This window comes from Schistocerca piceifrons, chromosome 1 (assembly GCF_021461385.2).
Source record: "Schistocerca piceifrons isolate TAMUIC-IGC-003096 chromosome 1, iqSchPice1.1, whole genome shotgun sequence".
Classification (NCBI taxonomy): domain Eukaryota; kingdom Metazoa; phylum Arthropoda; class Insecta; order Orthoptera; family Acrididae; genus Schistocerca; species Schistocerca piceifrons.
Window position 1 is genome coordinate 880,012,586 of NC_060138.1, and position 19,954 is coordinate 880,032,539.

Consider the following 19,954-nt stretch of genomic DNA (forward strand, 5'->3'; position numbering starts at 1 on the left):
ATCACGGAAAACCTAAATCAGGATGGCCAGACGCGGGATTGAACCGTCGTCCTCCCGAATGCGAGTCCAGTGTGCTACCACTGCGCCACCTCCCTCTGTCGTAACTAAGAGATCAAGATTGAGGGAGAGGGGGGGGGGGTTTAGACACGGTTAGCATGCATGTGTCGGATTAACGTATTTGTAACGTCGCTTAAACGGGCTGTCCTCGTCACATGGCATTTTCTCGTATTCAAGTGAATTACGGATTGATTTCAATAGGAGGGTCGGAAACACAGAGAAAGTAATTAAAAAAAAAGAAAACAGACAGCACATAATTAACATGCTTCGCAAACAGACGATGTACCCGACGTTTTTCTCTTGGATTAAACTGAGATTGTAGCTTTAGGGCTTTCATCTGACGACAGGAAGGAGAGCCTTATTAGTGATTACCAAAAAAAAAGACAAGAGGTGCAGACTCTGCATCGAAATTTCGATAGTAATACACGATTTGTATGTTACGAGTCTTGAATTGAACGTAGAAATAATATCAAGCTCTACAAGACGTAACGTGTTTTTGCGCAGTTTACTGCGATGTGTTCTAAAGGGAAGCTCAACATTTGATCCAGGTGCAGCACACAGTATTAATCTGCCTGGATATTTTTTTCAAAACAGCACACAAAGATCCGTCCTGGAAACGTGTTCTAGTCTGACTTTATAAATGAATAAAGTGAGAACGCCTTGAAGAAACTTCGGACGTAAACAGTAACATTAAAATGGACGGTTTTGAGCGTCAGCGAATCTTGATGTTAAGATAACATCCGACAAAAGGTTAGGTAATTAATAAAGACAAATAACAAGAGGTGAATTTTTTATTTTTAGAACTGTCCCCTGAGCTCTTTGCACACTGTGCAGAAACGAGACTATTACCAGCGACAGGGAGCATCCTCTAATTGCAGCGAGTCCTTGTCCAACTCCCGCGTCCTTGCGCCCTGTGATCGACGGCACCTTTCTAATGAGGTAACGCGGCGGCCGAGGAATGAAAGCGCGGACGGTCGAAGGAACGCAAAGTCAGGGCCAAGAACGGAGCCGTCAGGAGCAGTCGCTGCTCGGGGCCACTGCCCTCTGCTGAGATGGCGGCCTCGGCACTGAGCTGTGGCTCATCTGAGGAAGGGATGCAGTACAAACCTACATAGGTATCGTCTCTTGACTGCAGTATGCGAGAGAACATCCAAAATTCTCTTTAGCCATTTAGGGGAAAAAATTATCAATGACTCAGTCGATAGTCTTAGTTGCAGACTGGGGTACTTCATAGAGCTGAGGATTCGTTACTTGATTTAAAGTTTAGTAATAACACTTACGATCTTGAAATAGTATTGCCTATTGAAAGACTGCCAGTCACCAACTGAAATTACAATTTACTAGTTACCATTTATTTTATTTAACTACGTCTTTCAGACATTGAAACCTCAGTCCTTCGATTACTTTGTGCCAGAATGACATGTATGTGTAGTACGTGTGACTTTGGGGTAACATGCGGTACAAGTCTGGTGGCAGAAGATAAAACGGCTATTTTAGTACAAGGTTCAAAGTTTTGTGGAGGTCTTTAACCGCTAAGACGAAAAAAAATACCCCCTGTCGTCATAGGACCACCGTCTGTTGCGTTACAAAAAAACTTAATGTTGCCAATAGTGCCAAATTTATGTATCATTTTTAATTATTGCTGTATGATATCAAAATGGAGAGTATATCTGTGGGCGGCATCGGAGGAAAGGGGAGTGGGGGCGAGGAAAGGAGGGGAGAGGGGAGAGGGAGACATGAGCAACATACTGTAATATAATAAATAATAGCAATTAAAATATGTACACATATTTACTACTCTAGGTAACATTATTTTTTATGAAATTACAATGAAATCCAGACCATTAGGTGCTTACAGGCGTTGACAAATATCAAACGGGGACAGTTGAAAATGTGTGTCCAGATCGGGATTCGAACCCGGGATTTCATGCTTATTGCGAAATAAATAAATTCTACACTCAACGGCGAGTATGAGGTCCTTTAAAAAATTCCTACGTGATTGTGAACCCGACCATGAGAAGTTAACCTTAAGAAAATTTAAGAAGACAGTATGTATTAAATTCGTATGTAATTTATGTCCCTATGGTGCAACCAGAATATGGTCGTCTTATGACAAATCGAAATGTTCGTGGCATTAGAAACATTTGCTTATATACTTCTCATAACATGGCACTGAGGATTTTATAGGCAGGTTGCTTGTTCTAGCCAAAATGGAAAATATTGAAATAAACGATATCGGAATTGAAAAACAACTGCTATCACTTAGTAGTGGAAAAGCATCCGGACCAGACGAGATACCCTTAAGATTCTACAGTGATTATGCTAAAGAACTTGCCCCCTTTCTATCAGCAATTTATCGTAGATCGCTGGAAGAACGTGAAGTACCTAGCGACTGGAAGAAAGCGCAGGTCGTTCCCATTTTCAAGAAGGGTCATAAATCAGATGCGATTAATTATAGGCCTATTTCGCTTACGTCAATCTGTTGTAGAATAATGGAACATGTTTTGTGTTCTCGTATTATGACGTTCTTAGATAATACAAATCTCCTTCATCATAACCAACATGGATTCCGCAAACAGAGATCATGTGAAACTCAGCTCGCCCTATTTGCCCAAGAAATTCACAGTGCCGTAGACACTGGCGAGCAGATTGATGCCGTATTCCTGAGCTTCAGGAAGGCATTTGATACGGTTCCGCACTTACGTTTAGTGAAAAAAAATACGAGCTTATGGAATATCGGACCAGGTTTGTGATTGGATTCAGGATTTCCTAGAAGAAAGAACACAACATGTCATTCTTAACGGTTCAAAATCTGCAGATGTAGAGGTAATTTCGGGAGTACCGCAGGGAAGCGTGATAAGACCTTTATTGTTTACAATATACATAAATGACTTAGTTGACAACATCGGTAGCTCCGTGAGGCTATTTGCAGATGACACGGTTGTCTACAAGAAAGTAGCAACATCAGAAGACTCGTACGTACTCCAGGAGGACCTGCAGAGGATTAATGCATGGTGCGACAGCTGGCAGCTTTCCCTAAACGTAGATAAATGTAATATAATGCGCATACATAGGGGCAGAAATCCATTCCAGTACGATTATGCCATAGGTGGTAAATCATTGGAAGCGGTAACGACCGTAAAATACTTAGGAGTTACTATCCGGAGCGATCTGAAGTGGAATGATCACATAAAACAAATAGTGGGAAAGCAGGCGCCAGGTTGAGATTCATAGGAAGAATTCTAAGAAAATGTGACTCATCGACGAAAGAAGTAGCTTACAAAACGCTTGTTCGTCCGATTCTTGAGTATTGCTCATCAGTATGGGACCCTTACCAGGTTGGATTAATAGAAGAGATAGACATGATCCAGCGAAAAGCAGCGCGATTCATCATGGGGACATTTAGTCAACGCGAGAGCGTTACGGAGATGCTGAACAAGCTCCAGTGGCGGACACTTCAAGAAAGGCGTTACGCAATACGGAGAGGTTTATTATCGAAATTACGAGAGAGCACATTCCGGGAAGAGATGGGCAACATATTACTACCGCCCACATATATCTCGCGTAATGATCACAACGAAAAGATCCGAGAAATTAGAGCAAATACGGAGACTTACAAGCAGTCGTTCTTCCCACGCACAATTCGTGAATGGAACAGGGAAGGGGGGTACAATAAGTACCCTCCGCCACACACCATAAGGTGGCTCGCGGAGTAAAGATGTAGATGTAGATAATTCAACTAGAAAACATAGCAAGTAAAGGGATGTTATCTTCAACGAGTGTCTACAGGATCAGACACTGGGAATCTGCATCATGGAAATAATACCTATGTACAAACAGACATGACTGAAGATGGTTGGTTGGTTTAAAAGGGTGAAAGGGACCAAACTGATTGGTCATCGGTCCATGACTGAAGAAATGAAGGGTCGTTACCCTAACTTATTTTAGCATGAGGTGTTGATAAAGTGAGAATCATATGGTGAACTGCTTTCCAACTATCGGGGAACCGAAGGGCGCTAACTAAGAAAGAAGAAAGGAAGGAAGACTAGAGTTTAAAGTCGCATCAACGAAGCCGTTAGAGGCGGAGCAAGTGCTCAGACTAGGGAAGGACGTGGGAGATTATCGACAGTACCCTTTTAAAACGAACCATCTCGAAATGTGTGTTAAACGATTTGAAGAAATAATGAAAAACCGAAATCTAGAGGCCGTACGGGGATTTAAACCGTCGTACTCCGAAATTCGGGTGTAGTGTGCTGACCACTGCGCCATTTCCTTACATCAGTAAAGTAGATAAGCAGACGTAGCTCGCGCCATAAACAGAGTGATTAGTTCAGGAAACGAGGCACTCTTTTTAGCTACAATTTTGAGATGGATAGTATATGCGATCGTCATGCATACTCTGTTCTTCTTACTTGATTTTCGTTAGAGTTTTTATTAACTTTGAACCGAAATATTAGCTGTTGCATTTCCATTGCACGTACAGCTTTTCATCGAAATTTGCAATAATTAGTAAGAACGAAATTGACCGTGGCACTAAATCAGTACACAACTACAGGTGATCTTCAGATACCCTATACTTCTACAACGGAAAGCAGTTGTCTGTTAAAGTAATCAAAGACAAAATTGCTGTCATTCATAAGCCAAAAGCACCGCTTCCACCGCGGCAATAAGAATCAGCAAAACCTCAACCACTGTAATGCGTTTTCTTTGGTCGATGTGGGCACATTAATATATTTGGGGTCTTGTTTTTCTTTTAGTTGTGGGACTAATGGGCTCGGGCGCAGTGCGACTGCCCTTCAATCTGACGCTACATCTGCTTCTTACATCTACTTCCGCAACCAGACCAGTTCCCAGAAGACGACGCCTTTAAGGGTGCCGGTATGAATACCTTGTCCCGTCTCTCATATAAGGCAAAGCAGAAAGCACATTCCCCGGCGCGAATATCACATTAGTATGCATTTCGCAGGGAGGAGCTCTTCTCAGAATACCCGCACAGACGGGTCGTTCACCTTCCCCGTAAACTAAACGGCGAGTGTCGGCAGCGCAAGAACGCCACAGAGCTGGACGGAAGTAAGCTCTTTGGAAGAAGACAAAAAGCGAATAACAGCAAAAAAAAAAAAAAAGATACAGGTGGATGGACTCGGAAGGCATGACGCGACGCTTTCGTGTTCCAGCCCCAAAGCGTTGGGCTTGCAAGACTTTACAGGGTGCAGGAAGCCTTTAAGCAAGCAAGTTTCTCACTCCGTGACCACTGTTGCTACGTGGCAGTTACACCCCAATGTTGACTTTCAGAACAACGTAGATAGTACATGCTCATACGTAACTAGGACGAAAAATTTTAGTTTTTGTGACTCTTTACATTTTAAAATGGACATGTTTTTAAAAGAAAGCCTAAATCTGCTTAATTAAAAACACGCTGACAACTCTAGAAGGGGCATTCAGCTTCGTAAACTAGTGAACGACAGAATACATTGTATGCTTTAGGTTAGAACTAATTTGTGGTTGGAGGTTACATTTGACGATAAAATAAATGTATGCAGACGTTAATTTTGTTATTGACACTCCATGCATCTACTTTTTCCCAGCAAAAATATTATTTATAAATGTTATATTTGACGTATCTATCTATATATATGAAGGGCTATTTCAATAGAAGTACAAGTCCATTTTTGTTCATTTTGAGATATGGAGTCCTAAAGTTAAATGACCGCTAAAAAAAAATCTGCAGCTGAGACCACAAATATTCAAGCATATGGCTTCTTGCTAGAGATGAACCTTTCTTTCTTTTTGTGTGGATCATTAATTTCAGAAGCATTATAGGTAGAAAAGTGAAGGTAATGGACTTGTACCACTATTGAAATACGCCCGTGTGTGTGTGTGTGTGTGTGTGTGTGTGTGTGTGTGTGTGTGTAACACAATTACTGTATACAGCAGCTTTACGGGTTACAATATATCGTTTCTACAATTTATCAGTCTTGTGAAACAAAAATCAATAAAAAATGTTTTGAAACACGAGAAAAACATGTACGCTGTATAGGAAGTTAAAAAATGCTTTCGGAAATTGGCAACACTTCAGATACTCTGTGCAGTTTTGTTATCCAGGTGCTTTAAGTGGCGTGTGCAAATTGTGCAGATTGTTATGGGCGAAAATAATAGCCATTAGCCTATAACTGTCACTGTGAAAAATGTGTCCGACTTGGGGAAATTTGCATCCGGGAAGACAGCGATTCCAGTCCTTACTAAGTCTTTAAGATTTAGGTTCCCTGTGGTTGCCCTAAATAGATTAAAACATACCTTGAAAATGACACCGCTGATCAACTACCACCATCCGAGCTTGTGCTAGGTCTGCACCGACATCATCGTCGACACGACGTTAAAACGTCATTTCAACTTCCCTCTCTCCCTCCATCCACCATTATATTTTCAGAGGAAATAAATGAACGCCCATTTAGTATGCCGCAAGCGTGGTGAAGTATGTTTTTGTAAAGACAAACAAAACTGAGCTTTCCTAGAAGACGGACCCTTAATTATAGACTATTTTCATATGCTATTATTTGACTCTACCGCTATTTTTTAGCTAACTGCCTCGCATTATCTCGAACATTTATACATTTGCGTGAGCGGTAAACACTAAATTTTTCGTCTTCCATCCCGTAAACAGTTACAAATAGTTGTGTAAAGTTTGGAACGACTGAGGTTCGAATTGAATCCTCCCGGATCGATTGGACCAGCACCAGCTCACCTAAGAAGGCAGGCATCACGTAGCCTCTCACACCGAATTCGGAGGCTAAAGGCCAGCGCTGGGGTGTTAGTGGTGCTAATGTTTACACGCGGTCCGGTCATTCTCCCCGAGAGTCGTGACGGGCGAAACATTAGTGGAGCTGCGCCTGTCGCTGTCCTTGAAGCTTCACCAGCAGCCGGCAGCGCGCGCTCTGGATACCTCGCAGTCGCACCAGCCAGATTGACTGCGTGAATGGCGATCTTCCCACCATCGAGCTCTGAGCTCTATGGGACTTAACTTCTGAGGTCATCAGTCCCCTAGAACTTACAACTACTTAAACCTAACTAACATAAGGACATCACACACACATCCATGACCGAGCGGTCACGCGGTTCCAGACTGAAGCGCCTAGAACCGCAAGGCCACACCGGCCGGCACCATCGAGCTCGCACTGGATAAACAGAAGCCCTAGTTCACTAACGCATTTCGCGTACTGCTTTGGATATAGTATTAGGGGATGTAGTTTTCAAACTCTTGTCTCTTCGACCGGTGGATAGCTTGTCAGTGTACTTAGTCTACCTATGGGAACTCTGTCATTCCACCCATTCATTCTATATTTATCCGGAAGATTTATATGTAGATGACATTGAATCTCACCACATATCGAGTAGTAGTTTGAGGTACTGGCAGAGACAAAGCCGTGAAATCCAATACCAAGTCGTTCCTGGATGTTCAGTCGGTAATAAGGTAAGGTTCCAGGATTTGCGTATCAGTATAGCACGCAGTTTCAGTCTGCTAGGAAATTTGCATCCGTTTACGGAGAAAAACAATATTTATGTATTAAAGAAACCAAATTAAAACATTAAAAGACTGTGGTTAAACCAGAGGTGACATACAGAAGTGAAACTCTGCAGAGTCACGCAGAAAAACAGGACAAATTCCTAAAAGTAGAGAGAAGAACAGCTACAAAATGGATAAATAAGAAATATCGGAAAGATGGACAATGACGAATAGTGGCAAACGAAAGTGTACAGCGAACTTGAGCTCATACACATTGTATAGCGAAGAAAAGGATCTTTTAGTTTGGTCGCATTATGAGGACACTAGAAACTAGGACACCATGAAAAATTGTAGAGAAACATTGGAACACGCAGCAAAAAGCAGGATGGGTAAAGTAAATCAGGGTGATATGAAAGATATAGGACTAACCGCGAAGGATTTGAATAACATAACAAAAAATTTAAAGAAACTGAAAAACATAAAAATAGGATTTAAACCAAAAACAGAAGCAACGTACACTGAAATGGGTATTTAGAGATGCGAAGCGACCAAAAAGATCAGAACGAATGAAAGGTGCTGGGTAATTTGGAAAGAAAACTTGAAGATGATGACCAGAAGATGAGTGAAGTAGACCAAGAGCCTAAAAAACAGAAACAGAAGAAGAAAGAAAATTTGTTACACCGAAACGACAGCGAGCGAGCGAACGGATGCGCGCGTTCTTGCGTTCGTGTGTTTTAGAGCTACTAAAGATTTGTATAATACAGCTTTCATAATACTGACTCCATAATAAAACTAAGACTTCTTAGTAAAAGTATTTTACATTGAGAGTGTGTGACGCAACGGACGTGCTCACAATTTATTTTTTATTTATTTATTTTTTTACACTAGCCACTATAACACACATCAAGCATAAAACTTTCAGAGTTATAGCAGATTTACGTTTCGACTTACAACAATGAATGTGTATTAGTTTTTTTGCGAAAAGTAGTGAAATATAATCAACTTAGCTTTACCTTGGCTACCAAGCAAATTTTTAACAAACCATTCCAATACGACAACATCGCTACCACCGACGCACGAGAATTATCAAACTGCTCGTGTTAGATGCATTACGTTGAGAGAGAAGTGCTTTATTGAGATGTACTCAGTTAACGAATAGTCTAGCACTTTAAAGTTCAATCTTCTCCTTTCGAGGGAACGGCCATCGCCGGCCGGAGTGGTAGAGCGGTTCTAGGCGCTACAGTCTGGAACCGCGCGACTGCTACAGTCGCAGGTTCGAAGCCTGCCTCGGGCATGGATGTATGAGATGTCCTTAGGTTAGTTAGGTTTAAGTAGTTATAAGTTCAAGGGGACTGATGACCTCGGCAGTTGAGTCCCATAGCACTCAGAGCCATTTGAACGGCCATCGGCTTAGTAGCGTACTGATCCGCCTTTAGGATGCAGTACGGCAGCGATTCTGCGTGGTATGCATTCGACGAGTCTCTGGCAAGTTTCCGAAGGTACGCGGCTACATATAGCTGACCACAGGTAACGCAATTCTTGTAAATTACGGCCCGATTGTTTGAGGGAGCCGGACACCCAATAGTTTCCCTGATGTGTTCCATCGGGATTAGCACAGGAGAATTTGGTGGCCAAGACATCAACGTGTCATCACTAACATCGTCCACTGCAGCGTTATTCCGGCCTTGATACAGTTATCCTGCTGGAATATGCTCTCGACGTCTGAAGACAAAGCATGGAAGGATGGAGGTGGTCCGCAATAATGTTCACGTAGTCCACAGCTGTCATGGTGGCTTAGATAGCTGTCATGGTGGCTTAGATTACTATCACAGGTCTCACGGAAACGCAGGTGGATTTCCAACATAGCGTAACACTACTCCCACCTGCCTGCATGTTTCGAGCAGCCGTTCGCTCAATTACAACGTATCCATTCAGGACCATCGAGCATGTGTAAGAAGGAACAGGATTTGTCCTACCAGGCGACACGTTTCTATTGGCCTACTATCGAATCCCATTGACCCCACGCCCACAGCAATCTTAATTGACGATGTCGTTGGATCAACAGGGAACACGAAGGGATCACCTGTTGCAGAGCTCAATTTTCTACCCTGTGCACTCAACAGTGTGCTCTGAAACAGTTGTGTCCGCACCAGTATTATACTCTGTCGACAGATCTGCCTCAAACGACGCCTATTCTCACTTACAGAGCGGACACCTCCACGTTATACGATGGGACACGGCATCCAACACTTACTCGCCTACTCGTCGTTTCACTGTCCTTCAGACACTTTCCACAGATGATCACGACACTAGCACGCGAACAGCTAATCAGCTCCGCTGCTCCAGAGATGCTCTTTCCCGCGTACCGTAACAAAACACACTATTCTTTATCCAGATCGTTTATGATAGTGGATTTCCCCACTCGCGACCCATATCATTGCTGGAATGGTTCCCGTTCGTCTCTATTCCGCTTATAATCATTCCTTACCGTGTCATGTGTCCGCATCGGTGAGCAATGGTGACGATGTTTTGGCTCGTCAGCGTAAGTCGTCGCTGCGATACGAACAGAACAGAACATCTATTAGGGAGCCGCCGCATTGGAGCAATCTTTTAAACATTAACTGCTCTGTGGTTGACAGCCAACTAAGAACTCTGATGTGGAAATATTTTTGAACGGATATGACGATACAGAAACTGAAGTAAATAGTGACTATGTTTACCGGTATACAGTTTTAGCAAACAGACGAATTGTGGTTCAGATAGCGCTGTAATTTATGGTATATTGCAAACGTGTCATGACTAGATCGCGTACACTTTTTGCAGATAACAGTTCCAGCGAAACAAGAAACTTTCTTTAAATCAATGAATTGTGCTTTTATCTCAGATTGGAACTAAGCTGAAGTTTTCTCAAACTGGAACTGTGCTGACGGTAGTTGAGTTAGTAGTTGCATCTCACTTTCTCACTGACACAGCTGTCTGGGGCTAGTGCTTTTTTAACTTTTTGTCAAAGTCAGCCTTTTCAGCAGCCACATCGCCGACCATTGATCAGAACGTTGTAATGTGTTGCAGCTATTCCTACCAAGGAATTGTGAATTTAGTTTCAAATTGCATGGAAGACGTTACGAAATACATCCATCTTTTTGCTATATTCGATGTCGTGACTTAGGTGCTCTTGTGGCACTTACAAGTGGCTGTCTAAACATGGTTATATATGGGCACAATATATTATTTATATTATAGCTTTATTAGAGGTGCAGCATGTAGTTCATACACGTCTGATTATTTCTTTTTAACGTAACTTTAACTTTCGAGGATGTTGATCTTAATCATTTTAATCTATTGATTTACCCACAACACATTGAATACATCATTCGTTTCCAAACTTTTTGAAGCCATTACCCGTTAGTGTAGTCGTATACTAGCTGTTAACTCTCCCCCCACCGCCACCCCCGCGCATCCACATGCCCTGCTACCCTACGTTAACGTTAGTACCGAACTCAACTTAAGGATGAAATTTTCTTTGAACACTTATTTTTAAAATAATTAAATATGAGTAATGTTCAGTTTTTGAAGATGTTATAGTAAATCGCGAATTAATGAGTAAATGAGACTAATACTTACTTCTAATAACCTTTCCTCTCATCATACGTTGAAGTAATTCTCAGTGCATCACGAGTATTACGTACAATTCGTTCTCGGAAGGAAAAGCTAACTGTCCACATTGAGGGCAGACATTAGGACCGTTGGTATTTTTAAAAGTATCGGGGATTCGATATATCGATATCTAAAGCGACATCACAGTCGACTCTCGATGTATCGAAACGTAACTATATATACAGTCGGAGATAATACCGACGTAGCTGCCTATAAAAATATCGGCTGCACATTGTAAATATACTGACGGTTTTAGAGCTGCAATTTAAGTACCGATTTATTATTAGATATTCTGTAAATCAACAAGTCAGCAGCCTGCCTATCCCTTTTAGAGAAAGAACTGAAAGGAAAAAGATGCACGTTCACGCTTGGCGATCACCACTTTGCTAATAATGGTAACTGCACGTAAGTGGCACAATAACATGTGTCTGATCTGTCCATCGTTTGGTTTCGTCACATATCAGGTTTGTCCGCAACACTTTATGTTGACTTCCCTGTTTTTTCATTTCTGTAAACGCCAGCGACCTAGCAGTAGTTGTGTCAGAATTGCTTGGTGAAGCTAAACGTTGCACTTTCTGTTGCTAGCTCCGAGCACAAATTACTTCAGCATTTCTCCTCAACACGCCTCCTCCACCACAGTGACCAATCTTGTCATTTAAACTTTTATCCTCAATTTCCAGCAACTGTTTTTAAGAATGTCTATGTGAAGAAAACACGCACTACTTGCTTTAAAAATTGTTTAACGCAAATGGTATGCTGTTTCTTCACGTCGGAAATCTTGTTATCCCATTCACACCTCCACCCCGTAGTGCAATAGGAATTCTTGGTTTGTGCCACATATAATTACGTCAGAGAGACAAAGAGAAAAACTGGGCGTAATGAAAGCTCAAAAAGTAGTAAGACTCCTTCACACAGTCAAAGTAAAATTATGTCTTGCTACAATTTCAAAAGAACAACTTCAAATATTTTCCGATAACTGTGTGAAAAAGTATAAAATAAAAATATATGATCTTGATATTGACGTTTTAATATCCTTATATCTCGGGGAAATATCGCCTACAAATCGAGATATTTTTGGGGAAGTATCGATGTATCGATTTTTATCAACAGCCCTAGCCGACATTTGTTATAAAACATGCTTCCTCTGCACCATTCTTCTCATAGCGACACTTACTTTGCTCACATCTTGCACACCCATTTTAAATCAACCATTTTAAAACACGTGCAATATACTTACTGTTTGCAAATCATTTGATTTGTGGACCTTTTATTTCTGAACTGGCAGAAATTGTAAGACTTCAGGTTGCTACTGCGTTGTGTCTGACCATCAGACCTACTACTACTACTACTACTACTACTACTAATAATAATAATAATAATAATAATAATAATAATGTGTAGACCCTAAATCAATGAAGTAGCCAGTATGTAGTAACTCTTGTGTCGTGCTGTAAAGTACTTCATTTATTAGTTGGGAAATGAATAATGAAGCAATTTCTAGTCCACTGCAGGAGCTACCTACAACTTGGAGAAGGCATTTTCATGGGATATTTATACATATTTGATGTATATGCCTCCATCTTACTGTCATAGGTGTACGGTACAGAGTATTTGTGTAGTGGATGGCCTATGTGAGGAATAGAACGTTCGCTTAAAAGCTGTAATCTCCACCATGTTATGTCAGACATTAGTGCTAGTATTTGAATAAAATTTATTATTTGTAACTTGTGTACATTCTTACAAAATAGTGATCACAGATTTAATATTTTAAAAATAATTTAGTTCTGTGACCGAGACACCTTTTCTTTCTATCCCTCAAAATTTTGCTTTACCCCTCAGGGGCTGACAACGACCAGGTTGGGAACGGCTGGAATACATGACATCGAAATTCGTCTCTTTCATTCTCTATATGGTTGATGGGGGACGGGGGAGGGGGGGGCGACGAGATGATACAATAGGACAAATCGTAAAAAATATATTCTGTCTGCGAAAAGAGTTTTTGTAAGAGACTGCACAAATTACTCTTCAACAGATTTTTAATTGCGAAAATTTTTAAATGCTTAATTTCCAAACGTGAATGAAACGAAATTTCGTTGTGTTGCATATGCTATGACTACTCATCTTCGGAACATTTAAATCGCTTGCACAACGGATACTCCAGTCGACGGACAAGTGAGCACGTTACGTAACGATAGACGACGAGGACGTGTGCGGGCGCAGCGTTTAAAAGGTTGTGTGCGGAGGTGGGAAGTGTGGCCGGAAGTGGCATCCAGGGGAGGCGAGGGCCTCCGCCGGAGCGTGGGAGTTGTGTAAGCCGGTCAACACAGCTGGCGGACGCAGCGCCGTCCGAGCCGAAGGCCGCTCCCAGCTTCTGCCCCTGAGGCGGGAGGCTGCGTTGCAGGGGGCTAGCCTGGGGCACGGGACAAAGGCCGCCAGCTAAGTCGAGTCGGGAGGGAACTGCCAAACAAGTTCACTGATGTGTGTGTGATGGATTCTCAGCACATGTTCTTAATACCGAACTACAGCACTTGTATTTGAGATACGAGGACGATGAACATATATCTGAACGGCTCTGTTTCCGATAATTCTAATTCTTCTTCTTGTTCCTTCATCTTTATCCCGTACCGAAACGTGATCAACATGATTACTATCAGGTTTGGCATCGTTAAAGTTAGATGCCCAGAGAGCCGGCCGGTGTGGCCGAGCGGTGCTAGAGTCGCTTCAGTCCGAAATCGGGCGACCGCTACGGTCGCAGGTTCGAATCCTGCCTCGGGCATGGATGTGTGTGATTCCTTAGGTTAGTTAGGTTTAAGTAGTTCTAAGTTATAGGGGACTGATTACCTCAGATGTTGAGTCTCATAGTGCTCAGAGCCATTTTTGCTCTTGCCCAGATGCCCTTCGTGTCGCCCCTCGTTTTCCTGTAGGGACAGAATGTGTGTACCTCGACTGTCTCCGTTTAGCGTTAGTCATATGAAAGGGTGTGAACATTTTTCTAACTGTTTGCGAATCGTGTAATTGAGGCAGGACTTGCGTACCTGCCAGGTTTTCACCTAGTTGGATGTGGAAAACCACCTAAAAACTGCGTCCACTTTGGCCGTTATACCGGCCCTACTCTTTAATCCGCCGGACGAGCTCTATCAGGGGCCGGCGGTTCTGAAAATCTAAGAGACCTGCTATATGTGACGGAAAAATTACTTTTTTCTCTCTTCTGATATCAAATACAAATTCCATGTACAGTATATTTATTTATTCATTTATTTAACCTGATCAAATTAGGGCCATCAGGCCCTCTCTTACATCGGACCAGTGTTCCACACATGCAGCATTTCACACATCAGAGTTACATCATGACAATAGTTTAAATACAAAAATTAGATTACTCTAGTGACAATAAAAATAAAGAGTAATGAGTAAGACCTAATAATGTAAATGCTGGCAGTATTTTTACAACAGGTGCTATACATACAAATTATGATAGAAGCAATAATAATAATAACAGTAAAAAAATCAAATAATAATGATAAACATGAGAAAAATTGGCAATAGTAATGAAGATTTGTGCAGATGTACATTAATATCTTGGTGTGTAAAGTAGATGTTTACTAGTATAGCGAGTTTTGGGGAAGGGAGATTTAAGGAGGGGGAAAGAGGGAAGTAATGAGGTGAAGTGCATTCATGTACAGAGGAAGGCATTACTGTTGCTTAAGTAGATACGTCATTAACTGTTTTTTGAAGCCGTACATGTTTTTAAGTTCTCTAACATAATGAGGGAGGTTATTCCAGAGTCGGGTTCCTGCTACTGTAAAGGACTTGGAGAAGGTGACGGAGCGATCCAGTGGAACAGAGAGGATTTTATTATGATGGGAACGTGTGTTTCTGTCATGTTGTTCCGACATAAGCGTTAAGGACGAGGAGAGGTATGAGGGACAGTGTACATTTATAAGGCAGTAGATGAGACAGAGTGTATGGAAATCTCTGCGTTTGTCTGCACGCAGCCAGGACAATTTTGCATATGCTGGTGAAATGTGATCAAAAAGTCGAACGTCACAGATATATCGGACGCAGGCATTCATGACCAGTTCCAGACGTCGCGAATTTTCCTGAGAGGCCTTGTAGGATAATATCGCTGTAGTCAATGTTTGGGCGTATAAGCGTTTGTACTAATTTATTTTTCCAATAACTTATCGTGGTGCTCTGTTGTTTTTTGTTTTGGCACAAGAAACGAAGGAAAACCGCTTGGGAAGCTGTGCGCGTTATCACAGCGAGTCCGGAGTTTGGAGTAGACGCGCCAGCCCCGGGTCGAATCCATGCGTCTGATTAGCGACGAACACCGGTGGGCGACCAGCCTGAATAGGGTTTTTAGGCGGTTTCCTGGATCCCAATAGGTGAATACAGGGCTAGTATAGAAGTACCACCTCTTTTACACTATCGCAAACATTTAGAAAACGTTCGCAAATTTTGATGTGGGTCAACACTAGACGCATACAGTTGTGGTACACATATTTCGCCCTGAGGGTGGGGGACTGGTGGTAACAGGATTTGGTATCAGGCCGCCCTCTACCACTAACATTGCAAATCCAAAAGATAACATGCCGACTCCGTGAAGATGCTGGATAAAGGCCAGGAAAAAGAAGGAGGTGGCTCAAGACACGAGGGTGCAGCTTTCAAACGCAGGACATCTCTGACAACAAGTACTGTACGAAACACTGCACCTCAACGATAATACTGTTGAGCACCTTAGACAAATTTTACCATTACTCAAGAAGATTAGTTCTGTGACAGTTGTAGGGTATGCTGGTCTACTTACGAATCCCAGAAAGCTTAACTCAAAGGGGCACTCTGACAAGCATTCAATTGGGCGTATGTTGCTTTTTAGACATTCGGTCTATGTCGTTCCTCTATTCAGTCTTCCTAGACCACGGTGTAGCTATGCTGGAATACAAACGAGGTGGACTACGAACAAAAAAATCGGCCTTCTCGACCGTGAATGATAACAGTTTGTGCTGAGTGAGTGAATAAGGGGGGGGGGTGAGAGGGATGGGGGAGGGGGAGAGAGAGACACACACACAGACACAGAGAGAGAGAGAGAGAGAGAGAGAGAGAGAGAGAGAGTTGGTTTGGACCCTCACTGAAGCTGAGTTCTAGTCATCTTCCTATTTTTATTGGTTATGGGCTTTAGTTGCCAATTGTCTCTGAGTATAGTTGTTTGAAAACAAGATCGATGTCGCGAAATTAAACTTTCAGATTCTCAAACGGCATTTCTTATCTCACTCGTTGACTGTCTGCCTTTTGTCCCACTTTCAAATCGCCATGCCATGACTCCGGTAAATCACGTTAAGGTACATTAACACTATTTTTCCTTGTTTGCAGTGAAAATTAAACGTGAATATCAATACAGCGCGTGTATTTTGGTAACGTACCCCTGTATGAAGGTGTATGTTACGTAAGTGGGACTGTCCATTTCCCTCTTGTTTTACCAATATTAGATGCCTGTACTTCAGTCACATACTTTCTCGTAAATGTAACGTAAATGCCGCTAACGGATTAGCCCTTGGGTTTTTCCCTACGGCTGACTGTTGCCTACAAGGCAGTACGAGAAGCGACCTGTGATCATGGGACATGGGATCAGTGGGTCCTACTGAGCCGAAAGCAGCGGCGCTATCCAACTTTCCATCCTGCACTATATAGACCCCGTAACCCTCTTCACAGCGTGTTGCGGAAGATCATTTGTGTGATACTGTAGTTTCTCCGTTTCTTCTGTTCTATACACGTAAGTGGTGGGGGAGAAGAATGGTCGGCGGCAAGATTAAATATGAACTCAATTCTTTGGTGGTTTTACAGCGGAAGGAGATGTAATATGTATAGAAAATAAACAATTTTTTCAGCCTTCAGTTGCAAGGTAATTTTTACTCGTTTACCTAGGTTTCGATTCCAGTAATGGAATCTTCTTCAGAACCTATAAATTAAACCACATACGGACATATATTACTCACTGAAATGCATCATCAGTGCTTGCGCTTGCGTTCGCGCATGCGCTTGACCGCGGCCAAGCCTCGCCGCGTAACTGCTCGCGACGCCTAGTTTCCGTGCCGCTCACATGTGGTCCTTATTTCTGGCCGGCGTAGCTTCGTCTACGCTCGCCTTAATGGTTTTAATTTTGACAGACATAATCTTATGATTATGCGTCTTTATTGTTTTAATTTTTAATCTGTGACAAGGCCAGTGTTTGGCTCTCAAAATAATTTAATTTTTTGTAAGTATCACGATTTATTTATTATTCAATCATTAGACTGATGATGCATTTCAGTGAGTAATATATGTCCGTATGTGGTTTAATTTATAGGTTCTGAAGAAGATTCCATTACTGGAATCGAAACCTAGGTAAACGAGTAAAAATTACCTTGCAACTGAAGGCTGAAAAAATTGTTTATTTTCTATACATATACGGTTGCCGACGCGCTGCATTATGTTAAAGATTTGTAAAGATGTAATATGTTGCCTGACTCTTCTTGGAACTTGGGTTCTCGGAATCCTCTATGTGATTCGAAATATCTCCTGCAGCGTTTATCACTGGAGTCAGATGAGCAATCATGTGACAATCTCGCACTTGCTAAAAAAAGACCTTGACGAAACCCACTGCTCGTTTTTATCTAATCTATTAATTCTACCTGGACAGCATCCTACAGTGAAGAACAATGCTTAAGAATCGGTCGAACGAAGGCGTTGAAAGCTTTTTCCGTTGCGGGTGAATTTCATTCCTGATGAGTGTCTTACAGGCACCTGCATTTCATGAATATAGTTTTATACGCTTGTTTCAACTCAGATTACTCCGTGTTCTTACTCTGAGACATTTACTGGCTTTGATTGCTTACAGTGATTGATTGCCAGTGGTGTATCCCAACGGTAATGGAACTTTCCACATATTTTTCCACAGTTCGTTACATTTGCATATGTTGAGGTCAAATAGTCAGTCCCTGCATCAAGCACCGTTCCTCTGCAGACATCCTGCATTTCGTACTACGCTGGAAAGCCAATGAAACTGGTGCACCCGCCCAATATCGTGCAGGGCATTCGCGAGCACGCTGAAGTGCCGCAACACGACGTGGCATGGACTCGACTAATGTATGAAGTAGTACTGGAGGAAATTGACACCATGAATCCTGCAGAGCTGTCAATAAATCTGTAAGAGTACGATGGGGTGGAGATCTCTTCTTTCTTCTGAACAGTACGTTGTTAGGCATCCCAGGTATGCTCAATAATGCCCGTATCTGGGGAATTTGGTGGCCAACGGAAGTGTTTAAACTCATAAGAGTGTTCCTTGAGCCACTCTGTAGCAATTCTGTCAGTGAGGGATGTCGCATTGTCCTGCTGGAATTTCCAAAATCTGTAGGAATGCACAATTAACATGAATGGATGCAGGTGATCAGACAGGATACTTCGTATCTTATCACTGCAACTGCACACGCCCCACACCATTACAGAGCCTCCACCAGCTTGAACAGTCCCTGCTGACATGCAAGGTACATGGATTGATGAGGTTGTCTCCATACCCGTACACGTCCATCCGCTCGATACAATTTGAAACGAGACTGCGTCCGACCAGACAGCATGTGTCCAGTCCAATGTCGGTGTTGACGGAACCAGGCGAGGAGTAAAACTTTGTGTCGTGCAGTCATCAAGGGCACAAGAGTGGACTTTCAGCTCCGAAAGCCCATATCGATGATGTTTCGATGAATATGGTTCGCATGCTGACACGTTTTGATGGTCCAGCATTGGAATGAGCAGCAATTTGCGGAAAGGTTGCACTTCTGTCACGTTGAACTATTCTCTTCAGTCGCCTTTGTCACGTTCTTGCAGGATCTTTCTCCGGCCGCAGCGATGTCGGAGATTCGATGTTTTATCGGATTCCCGATGTTCGTTGTATACTAGTAAAATGGTCGTAAGAGAAAATCCCCACTTCGTCGCTACCTCAGAAGTGCTGTGTCCCATCGCTCGTGCGTCAACTGTAACACCACGTTCAGACTCACTTAAATCTTGACAACCCGCTATTGTGGCAGCAATAACCGATCAAACAACTCCGCCAGACACTTGTTGTCTTATAACGGCGTTGCCGACTGCAGCGCCTGTTGTGCCTGTTTACATATCTCTGTATTTGAATACGCATGCCTGTACCAGTTTCTTTGGCTCTTCAGTGTATCTCCTAACATTGTTACTGTCCAACTTAAAACAGCATTAACTGTGCACAAGAACACGTGCACCTCTACCTAAGCCACGACATTATCACACCGTACACCTCTCTTCCTGCTCACTCCGTCTCTCCATCCCCCCCCCCCCCAATCGTCTTCATTTCCGCTCTGTAGCCCCACTGATTTTCTTTGAAATAGGCCATTCAGGGAGCTTTGATAGGATGTTATTGGTTTATTTTGATAGATTTTCTGTTTTTGATGTAGCTACTGAGAGCCGTTTGTGCCTGATCATGTGCTGTAGACGCCACCTCAGATGGCAGCATTATGCTCTAATAGCCTTTATTTTGTATTTTGACGCTTCTTTTGAGAAAAAGATTTGAAGTTACAGTTACCTCCACTGTAACCAAAAACATGCTTTTATTTTGCTATGTTTGACAGTGAGTAAAATGTAAAACAGTTTGTTTACTTTCTATATACCACACTTTCGCACTATTCTGTCACAGTATTACAAAAATCCTGCTATGGGGGAGCTATGCTATGTGGGAGCAGAACTGAC